Source organism: Crocodylus siamensis, chromosome 8, assembly GCF_052110815.1.
Source record: "Crocodylus siamensis isolate JL-2025a chromosome 8, ASM5211081v1, whole genome shotgun sequence".
NCBI classification, from domain to species: Eukaryota; Metazoa; Chordata; order Crocodylia; family Crocodylidae; genus Crocodylus; species Crocodylus siamensis.
Window position 1 is genome coordinate 13,937,779 of NC_143402.1, and position 17,311 is coordinate 13,955,089.

Genomic DNA, 17,311 nt, shown 5'->3' on the forward strand with positions numbered 1-17,311 from the left:
GCTGGCCCATCTACTGCATTTCATCAAGAGCCTGAAAACAAAAGTAGCATCAAGTAAAATTTCAGAAAATAAAACTAACTAAAACACAGAGCAGGCTGAAAGGTCATTCGTCACTCCACGTTCCTTTTACATATGCTTTGGATCCGAACAAGAATTCAACAACTGCCTATCATCTTGAAATAATGATTGACCTCTCCACATCTCCACAAAATAGCATTTCCAGCTACATGCAAAGCAGCATCGCTTCATGTTACACAGCTTGACAAATAACGTCTGACATTTATCCTCCTCCTATCAGCCCTACCTTCAGACTGGGCCCAGGCAGAAAATCATGTTTGTTTTCCAAGCTATTTTGCCACACCTGACTCGAAGTTCTGTCATGCCCGTCCTGTGAAAAGGAAGTAGAGACTCCCTTCTTCACCTTCCTGGACTGCTCTTGGCTGCCGGCATTTTGCTCCCTTCAGCACCCTCTTTGTTGCACTGGACTTGGAAGTCTCACAGACCGCGCACGTCTCGATCCCACCTGAGCAGCCAAGGGGAGCGCGATCTACCTGGCCAATTTCCTGCTGAACCAGGCCAAGATGGCAACTCGGAGGCCACAGAAACCAGCATGCAGAGGCCAGCTCTAATGATGCCCTCCAACTCTTTCTCGCTTCAGGCATGCATTACATTTGAATTGGGAGACTTCACCTTGCAACAAACACGGACCAGTCTGTGTCATGCTGGACTACTGAGGAGGCTCTCTGCAAGGCAGAAGATGGTGGGCATGGAGGACAGGGTTTCAATCTCTGGCAATATTGTGTTTTTTGTTGCTGAGACGCGATTCATACTTGGCCCTTGGGAAAAATCACACACCTTTGCACTTTCACCACCTGTTTTTAGTATTTGTATAATAACAAGTAAATAAATCAATAAAAGTATCTTTCACTCACACTCGCAGGCATACTCTACTCATGCTCTGTAACAGCCTATCCCTCTCTGTCAGCTGCCAGCTATATCTTTAGACACTGGACACATTCTTTTATTCTAAGCTTTATTTCCCTGAGAAATAAAGAGAGGAGTTAGGATGTAGCAGAATCCTTGCTGGCTTTTACTTCCCTTAGTTTCAGTGCTGTGGCTCTTGTATTCTCCTAATATATACTTCAGTTTATGCCATTTAAGCGAAAGACACCTGGAAACAGATAAGCAGCAGCTCAGAAAGCAAAACGTGCACACTGCATGATATGATCAGGGAGCTGTGCCCTGTCCGGGGACCAGCTAAAAAGTCCATGGTTCTGTCCCCTAACTCTCCCTTTCTCCAAACAATGCACTCTATTAAAATTGTTTCATCTATTTCTATTTTGGGACTGGCACTTCATGTTGTGCTTCAGGCTAAGTTTAGATGCACACACAAATTCGAAGTATATGCACAAGGAATATCTAAGCTAGCGGGGAGTGTCCCTTGAAGAATCAGCAAGGTGCATGTGAAATATTTGCTCTGGAATGATGTGAGCACAGCTGCTTGGTTAAAGACAATCCCTGCTAAAACCAGACTCTTCAGCTTGCTGGAAGTCAACAGACAAAGAGGTAGGCTGTGCAGGATACAGTTGGATGACTCAACTGGATGGTGAGGCGGGAATATGATGTACTGAAGCACAAGACAAGACAGCACAGTGGAAAGAGCAAATATGCCCTTCTGGTCAAAAGACCGGGACAGACGTAAAAACAAATCCTGGGATTGGCTCTTAGTTATCTTAGTTGCCTCCACAAGAGATTTAAGAGCTAACTTGTTCTCCAGCAAGGGTTATGCGCTCATGGAGATAGAGGCTGTCATGGGGTCACTACTTTGCCTACCAGTCTCCACTGGCCGGCCAGCTTCTACTGCAGTCAGGACACCTGAGAAGTGAGCTGTGCCAGTTATAAAGCTGGTGGCCCCAAGACTAGGAAGACAACAGCATCTTTCACATTCCTGGTTTCTTCCTTAGCAAGCATGTACTTGTAGCAAGACCACAGTTAAGCCCCTAAGGATCAAAAAGTGCTAAAGACATTTGTGCAGGATTGTTCCGATAACTAGTTCAGTAAAACCTAAAATACATATAAATCAAACAAGGAAGAGAAAATAAGGAATAGCAGGTATAAGAAAGAAAGCTCGATATCTAGATGCCATAACTAATGCAAAGGGTTCAACAAGCTGTTTTACTGTACAAAGTACTTATTAGATCCCAGTGAAAAATCAAGTTAAATGTTTAGTGCTTCCTAAGGTAAATTATGCCCAACCACAGTACCATATTCTCTTATATACAATGCACTGCCAAATAATATATGTTCCTTATAGGCGGAAAGCAGACTGTAGATTTTTTTTCCCCAAAAAATCATGGTCGCCTGAGAGAGAATGAGTCCTTCTGGGAACATAGAGCATCGAAGAAGCATAGCACTAGGCAGATCCTGGTGCCAGCTGCCACATCCAAACTATCTCCTTGGATGTCACACTTCCTACATATTCCATGTTTCCAAAAAGACTTGCTCTGTCACACAAGGGTAGGCCCCAGACCTTTGCAAAAGCAGTGCCAAGACTATTAATCCTTGACGTAAGTCGATCTTTATACAAAAGTGCCTGCAAACAAAACAGTTTCCACACGATAAATCACATCAAGAGACCACCAGCAGCTCACAAGCTACCCCGCTCAGTCAACAGCTACGGGTGCACGCTGTATGTGAGAACATACAGTGATTTTCACAAGATTTTTGACCAGTCATGTCTATGAAAAATTTCAAAACTAAAAACAAATTTTTGCATTCCCTCACATCCTTCAGAAGCACAAAAGACTTGGAAGCAGGCCACCTTCGTTCCTGCAGCAAAACGGACTCACTACAGCTGTATGTTTCATTTATTATTTATTTGTTTGTTTATATCTTTGTGATTCATCTGAAGCTTTTAGAACCTAGCTGTGCATTTCCACGGCTTCAAACACCACATTTTGGTGGCAGTCCAGAAAATGCCTATGGCCAGTTTTTTTCCCCAAGGGCCATTAGATTCTTGTGAAACAGGGCTCAGAAGAAAGAATGGGGGCAAAGAAACAAATGTAGATTCTACCTTTGAGATGTCCCAGAATGGCTCCCTCCAAGAAACAAAGCTGCAAAGAATTGAATTCTGGTGTTTGTAACTGGAGAGACTTTTTAACAGCTATTTCTCTCTGGACACGCTGCCTGAGGAGGTAGTCAATGCTGATGCTATAAAATGAGTCAGGCAGCCATGTGGGGGATAAGGGGGAAAAAAAAAAAAAAGTGTGTCATATTCTGGCAGACACGGCAAAGATTCCTATTTACTGAATTTTTAATTGTCGTTGGATTTAGATGTAAAATGAATGGGAATAAGGCAAAACATTTGCACGCAATGACTCGAGGCAAATATATGGATTTGTTTTTCATGGTGCAGTTTACTCAGACAACTGCTGACATGATCACATACGCAGTTATCCGTATACACTTTTAAGCTGTTTGTTCTGCCTCCTTTTGCCTTCTGGTCATCTGAGGTCATTGCCAAGGCATGTTACCATGTTTTATACATTCTTCTCCCTTTTATTAAATATGGACGCAAGGAAGTTCTGTCTGATAGAGTATTAAAGACCCCACACACCTTACATAACTGATTTCTATAAAAAGAAAATGTCAAAGAAGGATAATAAACAGGTAGCATTTATAACAAATGCAGAAATACAACTCTGCCTTTATTGCTAGCGAGAAATCGTCTTTTCTATAAATGATTTTAAAAAAGGTGCGTGTGCAAGGTAAGTTTAAAAGGGTTTTTTCCCCATCTCACTCTTGTTTATGCATCATATTCCCTTCCTGATTAGTGCTGAAGGCAGAGAGGCCAGGATTGGAATACTCTAATGATAAGGTTTCCACAGACCCTAATACTATAATGGAGTAAATTATTCCGATTCTACAATTCACTAGATAATCTCATTTTTCTTGAATTATTTGTTTGAGGCTGGTATTTTACTGTATTGGCATGAATAGAAGCACAAATTGTTAATCCTGCAGGGGAGGCCTCTGTGAAGGCATTAAACAGTTCCTGCCTATTTCCTTAGCACGCCTCCCTCCCCACATACACACACTTTTCTTTTAAACTCAGTTCAGTCCTCATCTAAGCCTCACATATGCCCCAGGAACCATAACTTTAGGGAATTTCTCTTCTGAAAATAAGCTAGGTATTTTGGCTCTCTCGGTGATAAAATAAGTCCATTTACCACACATGAAAATTAAGAATCAAACTGTGAAAATTATAGATGGTATGAGAGTTCATGGCATAAATCAACAGGTTTTACTGTATATGGGCACCATGAGAGAGTAGACTTCTCATTTTTCAGGATATAAGATAGTGAGGATAAAAATGTAAAGTTTGCAGCAAGATCAGGCAAGCTATTGATCGAGGTTCAAGCAGAGTATGAATAACTTCCACAAGTAAGACAATGATTATCTTCTCACAGTATTTTTCATCTGCAGAAACAAGAGCTATTTAGATTCATAAAAGAATGACTACTTTTCTGTATTTCCTCCCTATGCGCGCAGCCCGAACAGACTCGTGGACAGTGAAAACATCTAAATGAAACATCTGATGCCTGCAATTCAACCATTTTTATACTCAAGATCCAAATGAAGAAAAAAAACCATGGTGAATATGAACAATAAAATATGGGTACAATACGGACCCAGGCAGCCACATTTTTCATAGCTAGTATGAGGTGGTCAGAAATCTGCAAAAAATAAACAGCATGCACCATCATTTTATCAAGTTTAGACAAGATTACTCTTGAAGGCATCTAGGGTTTTTTCCAAGTCAATGAGTCTATGATCAAGTGACACCTTTGTAAAGATTGGCCTCAGTTCAGAACTCAGTATTAGTTAATATAAAACTCTAATACAAGGAAATCTTTTAAGTGAGATGAATCCTATATCTCTAGAGCAGTGGCTTCACCTTTTACTGGTCAATGAGCCACAGCACTGAACACGTAACATGATTTAAATGGAGGAGACATTCTTATTGAATGGGGGAGACAACCTAGTGACGGACGATGTGGAAGACTGAAGTATTCGTTGCCTTTTTTATCTCAGTCTTCACAGGCAAGGTCAGTTCCCAGACTACTGCACCAGGCAGCACAGTTTGGGAAAGAGGTGGGCAGCCAACAGTGGTGAAGGAACAGGTTAGGGACTATTTAGAAAAACTGTTTGTGTACACATCCATGGGGTCATACATGATGTACCTGAGGGTGCCAAGGGCGATGACCAATGTGATTTCAGAGCTGTGGGCCATTATCTTTAAAAACTCATGGAGATTAAGAGAGGTCCCAGATGACTGGAAAAGGGCAAATATAGTGCCTATCTTTACTAAAGGGAAGAAGGAAGATGCAGGCAACTACAGACGTGACAACCTCACTTTAGTCCCCGGAAAAATCATAGAGCAGTTCCTCAAGGAATCCATTTCTAAGTACTTGGATGAGGAGAAGGTGAATAAGAACTGCCAGCCAGGATCACCAATGGCAAGTCATGTCTGACCAACTTGATTGCCCTCTATGATGGAATGACTGGCTTTGTGGATGTGGGTAGAGCAATGGAGGTGATGTACCTTGACTTTTGAAAGGCTTTTGATATAGTGTCCCACAACATTCTTGCAAACAAGCTAAGAAAGTATGGGCTGGATGAATGGACTGTAATATGGATAGAAAACTAGCTGGGTCGGCAGGTTTAGAGGGTATTAATCAATGGCTTGATGCTTAGTCAGCATCCAGTATCACATGGAGTACTGAAAGGGTCAGTCTTGGGGCCAGTGGTGTTCAATATCTTCATCAGAAACCTGGAAGATGGGATGGAGTGCACCCTCAGCAAGTTTGCAGATGACACTAAGCTGGGGGGAGTAGTAGCTATAGTTTCATAGTAGGTAGGTCAGGAGGGACCTGAACAGATCATCTAGCCTGACCCCCTGTCACAGGCAGGAATGAATGCTGGGTTCACAAGACCCCAGACAGGTGACCATCCAACCTCCTCTTGAATTTGCCCAAAGTAGGGGTGACGACCACTTCCCTGGGAAGTTGGTTCCATATTTTGGCCACCCTAACTGTAAAATATTGCCTCCTGATCTCTAACCTAAAACTATTCTCCATCAGCTTATTACCATTGTTCCTTGTCACCCCAGGTGGTGCTGGGGAGAAAAGGGCTCTACCTGTTTGCTGTTGATCTCCCCGATGAGTTTGTAGGCAGCCACCAGGTCCCCCCTCAGCCTCCTCTTGCTGAAGCTGAACATGTTCAGATCCCTCAGTCTCTCCAGCTAGACATCTTTCATTTTGGATTTTTAATTATGATTATTCTTCCTGAGGTACAGCACTTCACATTTGTCAGTACTGAATTTCATCCTGTTATTTCCAACAAAGCTTTCCAATCCATCAAGAAGCTTTCTATGCCAACATCCAAATCATTAATAAATACATTGAACAGCACTGGGACCAGGACAGACCTCTGTGGTCTGCCACTTACATGACCAGAAAACTGCCATTTAGGCAAACTAAGGGCACCGACCAATGTTTAGACTCTTCCTCTAACTCATGGCACTTTAAAGCACCATGAGTTAAAGCGCCCCCCTGACCCAACGGACATTCACCTTTTGGGTTGGTGGGGTTTGAGCCTCCCTGCACTAGCCCTCCTGGCCAGCAGAATTGAGCCTGCTTGCACTATCCCTCTGCCTCCCCTCCCCCTTGCTAACAGCCCCAAGGGACAGGGCTGGACTGCATCAGTCTAGCCCAATGCACAAAAAGTTACCCCTGGGGAATACAAGTTCCCTAAGGCACTCTAGGCACCTTCATCTAATACCTCATTTGAGGAGGGTTAATTTTTTGTACCATCGGCCACTTTAAAAGCACTCTGCAGCCACGCATGTGTCATAGCACAACTGTAGAACATTTTTAGGGGCCCAGTCACATTAAAAATGTAGCTTGTGTAAGTGGCCAAAGGGTATTCCATCTAAGAAGCTGAATGGGGAGGTAGGGCTAGGTAGGACCTATATATATATATATATAGGGAGGTAGGGCTAGGATTCAGAGACTTAGACAAACTGGAGGGTTGGACCAAAAGAAATGTCATGAGTTTCAATAAGGACAAGTGCAAAGTCCTGCACTTAGGATGGAACAATCCCATGCACTGGTACAGCCTGACTAGCTCCATTAGTAGGAGTGTTGCCAGCAGATTGAGGAAAGTGATTATTCTCTTTACTCAGCACAGGTGGGGCCAGATCTGGAGTATTGTGTTAAGTTTTGGGCCCCCACTATAGAAAGGATGTGGACAAATTGGAGAGAGTCCAATGGAGGACAATAAAATGGTTAGAGCGCCAGGGCACATGATGTATGAGGAGTTGATGGGGGAAAAGACTGAGATGGGATTTAATAGCAGACTTCAACTACCTGCAGGGTGGTTCCAAAGAGGATGGAGCTGGACTGTTCTCAGTGTTGGCAGATGACAGAACAAGCAGCAATAGATTTAAGTTGCAGCAAGGGAAGTTTAGGTTAGATATTAGGAAAAACTCTCTCACTAGGTGGGTAGTAAAGTACTAGAGATTCCACAACCAGAGAGGTGGTGGGATCTCTGTCCTCAGAGGTTTTTAAGCCTGTCTAGATGAAGCTTTGGCTGGGATGATCTAGTTAGAGATGGTTCTTTGAACAGGGGGTTGGTCTAGATTACCCACCCTGAGGTCCCTTCCAACCATCATTTTCTATAATTCTATGATTTAGGAAACACCATACTTTGATCAACTTCGGTTTTAATTTGGCAATTTCCCGGGCCTGTATAGTCAGTCATTTTTGTCCTTGCTCCAACTGTGCACTTAGAGAACCTCTTTGAACTAAATATTGGAACTAGATGTCACAGAATGTTAGAAGTGTGATGAAGGAAGGAATTAATACAGCCCATCCAGCATATCTTGCTGCCTAGGCAAGATTGCTCCCTATGGCACATTATCTAGGTTTTCATTCAGCCTCATTTTAAGTGTTCAGCTCAATTTCAACCGTGAAACTGCAGCTAAGAAAATCTCCTTTGGTTTATTTTTATCACATTCTCAAGTATGCATTAAAATTAGCATAATTGATGGTGTAATTAAAGACGTCAGCACAGCTCAGAATACAGGGTCTGTTACACGTGCTCCATCCTGGTTGGACTGCAGAACACAAAATTGCCCTTCTGAATCATTTCTCTGCCCCACTCCCCCCCACCATACCCCAAAAGGGTTTGCTTCCAGTTATGCTGAATTATTTTAAGATAGATTTTTTTAAATACTAAAGGGCTCCCCAGCAGTGTCCAAAATGTTTTGATTGGTTATAGTAAATTTGGAGACTTGCTAATGTTTCTTAACAGTTCTTCTCCACATCTGTAAAGACTCCAGTGTGCAGGTCAAATTGAATGTAAAGGCTGAAATACTTGCCATTATGAACATACTGCTTTTTATAAGCACTAGAGCATTAATAATATACCAATAACATTTACTGATTTAGTCTAGTTCTAAAAAGTGTGATAATTTTCCACTTCATACCATTAACATTTATGGCTATAAGATATTGAAGGAAACTTCTGAGTTTTAATAAAAAGGTATTTCCTTCCAGAAATCACAAAAAAAAAAAAATTCAGTGATAAGTTACAGAGGATGTAATGAATTGAGAAAATGTTTTCAAATCTTTCCATATTTCCTGGTTTCAAATCCAATTCAATAAAAACGTGCATGGGAAATTACAAAAGCGTTACAAGCAAAATGTAAAAATGGAAGCCATCCATGCAGTTCTGCTAGTTTTTGCCAGCTCTTGCTGGACTTGACACGTAACTTCGCTGCTTCATGGATAGCATCTTTCTTTTACCATGGAAGAGTCCTCATCACTTAGTCAACTATCACCATCATTTAAGCCTGTGGCCACTTCAATAGCCAGCCTTTGAGACCTGTTAGCCCCTTCACTCTGCTCACATCCCACCTCTCAAATTCAAAAATATGACATACTTCCACATCAAAAAGACATTACAAGGTTAGAACATCCCAATTCACACTGCAACACGACAGCAAAAATGGCAAGGCTGTCTCTAAATTATCCAGAAATATTATGGCAAGATTAAGAGGAGGAAAACGAACCCATCTTTCATACTCTAGCAAAGGTAGAAGTTAGCATACATGTGCAACAGCAGTAAAATAAATTATTACATCATAAATATGCACACAGGTATTTCTAGATTAAGAACCATGGAAGATACCTACTGTAGAATTTAAATGAATGCAAAGTATGTTATTTCACCTAAAACTTGGATGACATTAACAATAAGTACTAGATAATAGAGTTGTGCGAAGCTTCAGGTGGTGATTTGATTCAGAGGAGATTTGGGCCAATTCGGTGGCAGAATCTCCAAATCTGAATCAAATCAGGAGACCATTTAAAAGGTCTGAATCCATTTGAAGCCCTCTAAATCAATTCAAAAAAGATTCAGAGAACTTCAGCGATTTGGGCAGTCCCTGCTAGCTGCAGCAGGGAGCTGGACCTGGACTCCATGCTGGTATGTAGGGGGAGGGCACCAGGGGAGGACCCCTGCAAGGCCCCATCCCCTGCCTACTCCCCCAGCCCCCCAAGTACCTCCTGACCCCCACCACATAGCTGCCCCACCCACCCCAGCTGCCAGCTCTTTAAAATAAAAACCACCATTCACCAGCTGCTGCCAGGCAGGGGGGCAATCCCCAGTTCTCCATACCACCACAATCCCCCGACCACTCTCCCAGCCTCCCCAATGGCTGCCCCACCCACCCCCGCTCCCAGCAATTTAAAAAGAAAGCCCTGCACTCACCGGATGCTGCAGCAGCCTTGGGGCTTCTGGGGGCAGAGCCCCTCAACAGTGTGGGGCAGATGCCTTCACTGGCCAAAGCCAGAAGCCAGGGGGTGCTCCCGCGCACCTCCCCATTTACGCCACATTGCTGAGGGTGGCCAAGTCTAGCCAAGGTGAGGCCATCCCCAATTGGCTGCAAGGTGCACACCCCCAACCCTGTTGTCTCCATGAACCTCCATGCACAGAGCCCTAGGCTTCTAGACCAGGTCCTGGCATGTCTCACAGCCCAGCCAGCAGCAGTATTGGGGAAGCCAGAACAAGTGGGGTGGGGGAGGGAACTCAGGCTTCATCTCTGTCAGACCACAGCCCCCCTGGCCAACCTTGGCTCCAGCTGAAGCAGGCAGAGGGGAATGAGGGGAGCCAACATGGACAGGGTGACTGGTGCCTCCTGAGTCTGGGGGGCACAATCTGTGGACCGACCCGGGGGTGGGCCAAAAGCCCTACATCCACTCCTATATTTCTGTGCCTTGGCTTAATGCCCTCCCATCCCCAACATGCCACCAGCCCACGTGGCAAAAAAACTGCCCCATCCTGAGCGGTGCCGAGTTGGGGGCCAATCTCAGGTTGGGCATGTGCCCCACCACCAGTCACCCCACCCACCCACGTGCCCCACCATGTTCAGTCACCCGTGAACATGGACACTGGTTCATGATCTGCACAGCCCCTCAGGCTCTACACAGCCATGGCTCAGTCAGCAGGCAGCCTGGAGCTGATGGGGAGAAAGCAACAGGGACTGTGAGGGAAGCTTCTATGTTGGCTCTCCATAAGGGCCCCCCCTCCCCTTCCTAGCTCCACACTACATGCTGGCTAATCTAGGGCTGCACAGACACAGAGGGAAGGCTCCCTTTTGGCACCCCCTGCTAGGCCCTGGCTGCATGCTGGCTGAGCCAGGGCTGTTTGGACCCTGAGGGATGGGTTTGTGTTGGCTCCCTATGTCTTCTCCAGGCTGCATGCTGCCCAGAGTCAGGAGCCATAGCTAGGCAAAGGAGCTACGCAGGCAGCTCTGTGACAGCCCACAGGCACAGCCAGCTAAGGACTGGGCTGGAGCAGCAAAGAATGAGCCATGTTCCAGAAGGATACCCTGTAAGGCAGGGGCAGGGAGGGGTGGGGGAAGCTTGCAGGGAGGGTTGCAAAGTCTCCTGGGGTGCTGAGGGACTACAAGGTAACCTGAGAGTCAGGAGGGGATCTGGAACAGAAGTTTGATAGACCGGTTTAACCTAAATCAGTTAAGGCTGACACTACATCCATCCAATTTTATCTTAAACTAGTTTAAACGGTTCAGCCATTTTTAAACCAGTTTATGTGCACTGAACTTTTGCTCTGTAACATCTTTAACCTGCCTTCTAATCACTTATTGGTTTATGTGTAATGCCTGTCCCTAGCCTCTATTACTACAGAAGCATATGGATATCCTGTTCTAAAATGGTCGCAAGGTGCACTTGTCTGTAGCCTAGCATAATAAAAAGGAATTTTTTGTTTCAGTTCAGTTCTTCTTTATCAGGGTATGAGTTTATAGTCTTCTATTCAAGACCTGAAGGGACAAATTGTGATGCAGCATAATGTGTACAAGTGTTAAAATACATTTTAAATATGGTGCCTGCTGTTGATTTCTGATATACATGAACCAAGCCACAGTATTTTCAGTTTGTGACTGTAATCCAGCACAATTCTATTATCATCTTTCATTTTACTTTTTCAAATGATCCTTTGCCTGCATTTCATCAATCTTACAGATCTTCTCTATCACCGTTTCCTTTTCATGACTGTTATAAAAGATGCCTCACCTGTTTTATACTTCAAAATAGCTTTGTTTCAAAGAGAGAAGATAAAAGAGGATAAAAATATCAGAAGCATGCCTTGATAATGAGGCAGACTTTGAAGCCTTGATATAAATACATCACAATGCTTTTCTAACAGATTTTTAATTTAAACTCTTGCATTAAGACAGAATAATTACTCGAGCCAGTGGTAATATGGGAAAACACATGGCTCATACACGTCTGTGGAACGTCTCAAACTTAATGTCTCCAGCCTAATGCCCATTTCTATATTTCTTTTGCTTTAATAACATTTCAGCAATATAATGGTCTTCTGGCAACTATTACTTGCAAGTCTTTTGAATATGTAATCAATCTGTATAAAATTGAATTGGTCAGCGCTGTGAAAGTTACATAAAAATATTTGGTAAAAAGTATGTAGGAAGTGGATTCAAAGTGTAGCTAGACTTTAATATGCATTTATCAAATGCCTAAATGATAGCTTTAGGCTGAAGTTCTTGGAGATGGAGCAATTTGCACCAAGAATATTCCTACACAGATAAATTTATGAGGAAATTTGACCCTCTTCTTGTGGTGTGCTTCTACTGTAAATTGAGCTCTTACCAACTGAGTCACCTAGGAGGAAATCCTATTCAATATTTAGCTTGTAACATGGGCTAAGATGTATGTTATAGAGCTCTCCACATTTTGTGCATCTCGGAAGTCATTAGAATTTTGGTTTTGATTATCCTGGATAATCTTAGAGTTGAAACATTAGGGAACTTAAAGAGCAAAACATTGCAAAGCAGATGATCAACATCAATTTAAAAAGTCCATAAGAAGCTCAAAAGGAGAGGAAAAATATTATATATTAAGAAATCAAAAGTAACACAGAGTACATGCATTTGCTGAAATGGGGCCCAAAATACTGTGCACAGGAAGTCAATGGAAAGACTATGGATTATTGAATTGTGTCTAAAATAGAGACATGACATGACCAAATACATTTGGTGTACACACACACACACACACACACACACACACACACACACACACGATGGATACCATACCAAAACATATTTAGGGTCACCTTGAGGTTGTCCTGAGCCAGTCTGGAATTGAGTCGCCCTTCCCCATCTATATTTTATTTTGTATCCTACATCAAGTCATCCACATTGTGCCGATCATTTTTTGAGAGCAACAAAGGAAACAGGAAACAGTGGAATTTCTGCTGGTGTACTTCCAATGCTCGAGTCCTATTCTGCTGTGTGTAAGTATTCAGATTTATTGCAGAAAGTTAAGGGCTTGGAAACAATGGGGCATATTCTTGACTTCATTCTCAAGAGTTCAACAAAGCTTTTAGTCTCTGCATAGAATATTGCCATGGAGCAGTTGCATGCTGAAGACCTATACTATAAATGCCTACATGGGTTTGACGGCGATCTCTAGGCGGACATTAACCATCAGTGTACACCTAGTCTTAGTGTCTGATCCTTTGAGATGCAGGGTGCCAAAGAACTAATATGATGCAACTCCTACTAAACTCCACTCAGGAGTGCAACCAGCCACATATAGTCCAAGATCTCAGCAGCTCAAGAGAGTGGGTCTCAAGTGATAATAAGACAGACAGACAGACCTATTCATTAGTAAAAGTTTAAGACGGTTTATTCCTGATCCAGTTATACAAGTGGACAGAGGTTCTTGGTGACTTGCCAATATCAGTTCTGTTCAACTGTTATGTTTTCTGTGCAAGCCGTGAACCAGTTTTGAAAGACATTCCTTCAATAAGAAATTAATATAATTTTTTAAGCCTCAATTTTATGTAGTCAGAGCTTAGGAGAGGTTCTGCTATAAACTTGGGAAGAGCAATGAATATATACACAAAGAAACAAAATATCAGTACTTTTTTGTTTTGATTAAGGAAAGAAGAAAAGAAGAGGTGAAAGAGGAGATCTTTCAAAAATGTTACATTTTTATTTAAAAATTAGCTTCTGTGAGCTCCACTTCTAGTCATATGTGCTCATAATTCTGGTTCATGTGTGCGATCACAGCAGACATACTGGAATACACAGAGACCATATGCATAGCGTAAACTTCACACAGTTCTATTTTATGGGCACACTTGCACTCAGGAACCATCATCAACATAAATCAGCATTCAATAGCATAACTTAACATAGTCCATACAGGGTGCACTCATAGTCCTGAGTCCTCTCTAGGCCCAAAAAGGTGCTTCTGACTCACTGCTGCTTCCTCTGCACTGCACTCTTCCTTCTCCACCTTACTCAGACTCCAGTCTCTGTGCAGTGGTGCAGCTGTTTCCAACCTCACAGCCTTAGGTGTCTCTCCAGCCCCCAAGAAATAGCCTGACTCAGTTCTGCTACAACTAACCTGGCTCCTCTTTTCTCCATCTCTCCCTGGGAGTCTCTCTCCTTTCCTCCTAGCTCCTTCTCTGGAAGCCTTTTAATTTCCTGTGGCCAGCTAATTATTTTTCACAGCTGGCCCAGTCCTCCTAGACAGCCTATAATCACTCCCAACTGCCTGCTGTGAGCTGTAGTCCTTCCAAGCCTGCAGAGTGCTACAGCTGAATGTGTGCAGTCTGCTGCAAGCTTCTGCCAGCCAGCTTTCTACACATCCTTCCTCCACCTCAAGAAGGAACACTCTTTAATTCTCTATCCCCCACCCTCCTGTCCTATCCATAACCTAGTTGCCTTAAGGGTGTAATTTGTGGGCTCCATCCTCTCCTGTACCTATGTTCATATCGCACAGTTGTTACCTACTAATGGTTTCATCCTAATCAGGTGCTGGCCTAAGCTTCTCAGCCTAGGCCCCAGCTATAACCTCCCTGGCTCTACCTGTCTGGTCTCACTCTTTTGTCTTGAGTCCAAGCTTGGATGGCTACTGGGCCACAGCTCCCTATGCATCCTTTGCACATAGCAAAGTTGTTCTCAGTTAGACACTGGGCACCCTGATTTCCCACCTTCTCTAACTGTGGGACCCCTGGCCCTGTTTTTTTCCCTCTCTGCCTCCTACACAGCTTGTAATTACTCCCAACTGCCTGCAGCTAGGCTGTAGCCCTTCCAAGCCTGAAGAGTGCTACAGATAAATGTGTGCAACCAGCCACATATAGTCTAAGATGCAAACTTGGAAAAGTTGGTCCTAAATTTTTGGAGAGAATAAGATGTGGAAGATGGAAGTTACAGCACAGAATTATAAGAATGACATAGTAAAAGAACTGAAAATCTGTTGAGTGACAATCACTGACAAAATTCAAAGAAGAAAGAGACATTAAAGGACAGAAGACAAGGCAATAAAGCTGAAATAATTCTAATGACTTCCACTATATATAAGCTATCTTGGTCCTTAAAAATAACCTGTTGTCACCTCACATTTCATAGTTAGTAGGGTCAGAAGGGACCTGAGCAGATCATCAAGTCCAACCCCCTGCCATGGCAGGAAAGAGTACTGGGGTCAAACAACCCCAGCAAAGTGATTGTTTAGCCTTGTCTTAAAGACCCCCAGGGTAGGAGCCAGCACCACTTCCCTTGGAAATTGGTTCCAGATCCTAGCCATTCTGACAGTGAAGTCGCGCCTCCTGATGTCTAATCTGAATTTACCCTCTGCCAGCTTGTGACTGTTATTTCTAGTCACTCCTGGTAGTGCTCGGGGGAACAGGGACACCCCCAATGCCTGCTGGTCCCCTCTGATTAGTTTGTAACAGGCCATGAGATCCCCCTCAGCCTTCTCTTGTGGAGGCTGAACAGGTTCAGGTCCCATAGCCTCTCCTCGTAGGGCCTGCCCTGCTGTCCTCTGATCATGCGAGTGGCCCTCCTCTGGACCCTCTCCATGTTGTCGCAATCCCTCTTGAAGCACGGCACCCAGAACTGGACGCAGTACTCCAGCTGCGGCCTCACCAGTGCCACATAGAGGTGAAGTATCGCCTCCTTAAACCTGCTCGAGATGCATCTGTGGATTCATGACAAGGTGCGGTTGGCCTTCCTAACTGCCTCCCCACGCTGCTGGCCCATGTTCATCTTGGCATCAATGATGACTCCATGATCTTTTTCTGCCTCTGCACTGACAAGAAGGGAGTTCCCCAACCTGTAGGTATGGTGCTGGTTCTTCCCCCCCAGGTGCAGCACCTTGCACTTGTCAGTGTTGAATCCCATCCTATTCTCATCCACCCACCCCTGTAACCTGTCTAGGTCTGATTGCAGCCCACTCCTCCCTTCTAGTGTGCCCACATCCCCCCCACATCTTAGTGTCATCAGCAAATTTGAACTGGTGCTTTTTACCCCCTCGTCCAAGTCACTGATGAAGATGTTGCACAAATAAGACTTCTCAAAGCAGGATCTGATATGCATATGACAACCACAGTTCAAACAGATTGGTTATTTGGCATCAAAATCTAGGAATAAAATTGTATACTGCCAGCATAAATGTAGACAAAGTAGTGGAAGTTTCACAGCACTGTGTCAAGAAGTCCATATAACAGTCTACACTGACCATTTTGTCACACAGACAAAGGGGACAGATTGAAAGGGACATAACCTTTCAAATGAAACACTTCAAAGTAATTACAGAACTGCTCCCAATTGCTCTGGATTACCCAGTCCTGCTAGAACATTGGCAATCGACAGATTTTAACCTACTTTTTAACCTCTGTAATAGGCCTATGCCCTACCAATCAACTTTGCTTTCCCAACCAGATAAACGAGGCAACAATCCCATTACTTATTGCCTTGAACAGCAACATGCTTACCTTGCAGAGCATGCAACACATGTAGTTGTGCCAATGCCTCAGAAAGCTGTGCAACTGAGCAACATAGAACATTTTAGTAAAAAGGTGCCAAAAGAACAATGAAAAATAAACACATACAGAATAAATGGACAAGAATGTTGTGAATTTATCACTTTTGTGGTCACAGATAATTCCTAAATAAGCTGCTCGTAGGACTGATGTGCCACTGGAATGAAGCAGGAAAGAAAGGGGATGGGTGAAGGGTGTATAGTGGGCAGGGCAATCCGTAGATGCTGCAGGAGTCCATAAGGTCCTGGAGTTAGCTGTAAATCACATAGCTTCTGCGGTTGCTCTAACTTATGCTGAGAAATAGAATTGTGCTTGGGTGCCCTTAAAATATGGGGATGGGCAGTTCTCAAAATTATTTTTCTCATCTACCAACCAAGCTACTCTGAATTCAGCAGACTTGTAGGTTTAGGATCTGGGTCACCTGTAGGTTTAGGATCTGGGATCCCATCCAGGTACTTCCCATTTATCCTAATGACAGTATGATCTTTGTTAGAACACCCTTTCCAATATTCTATGATTAGGTTTGTTTCTATCAGCTTCCATACCATGTTGAAGGATTTGAAACCTGGTAAAGTATTTCAGTTGTACATTGTTATTTAAAATTATGTTGAATATGGTTCTTCTGCAGCAGTCATTTTAATGTTTAAGACCCCTGCTTAACATTATTTCCTAAACTATGGTCAGGGGATATAAAATAAATAGACAATGAATTCAGGGCTGTTGGTGCAGCAGTTGATGCTTCATTCTGTTGCCCACCGCAACAGCATCAACTGCTGCACCAGCAGCCCTGAATTCATTGTCTATTTATTTTATATCTCCTGAACTTAGTTTAAACATTAAAATGACTGCTGCATTGCCCCTTCCCTGA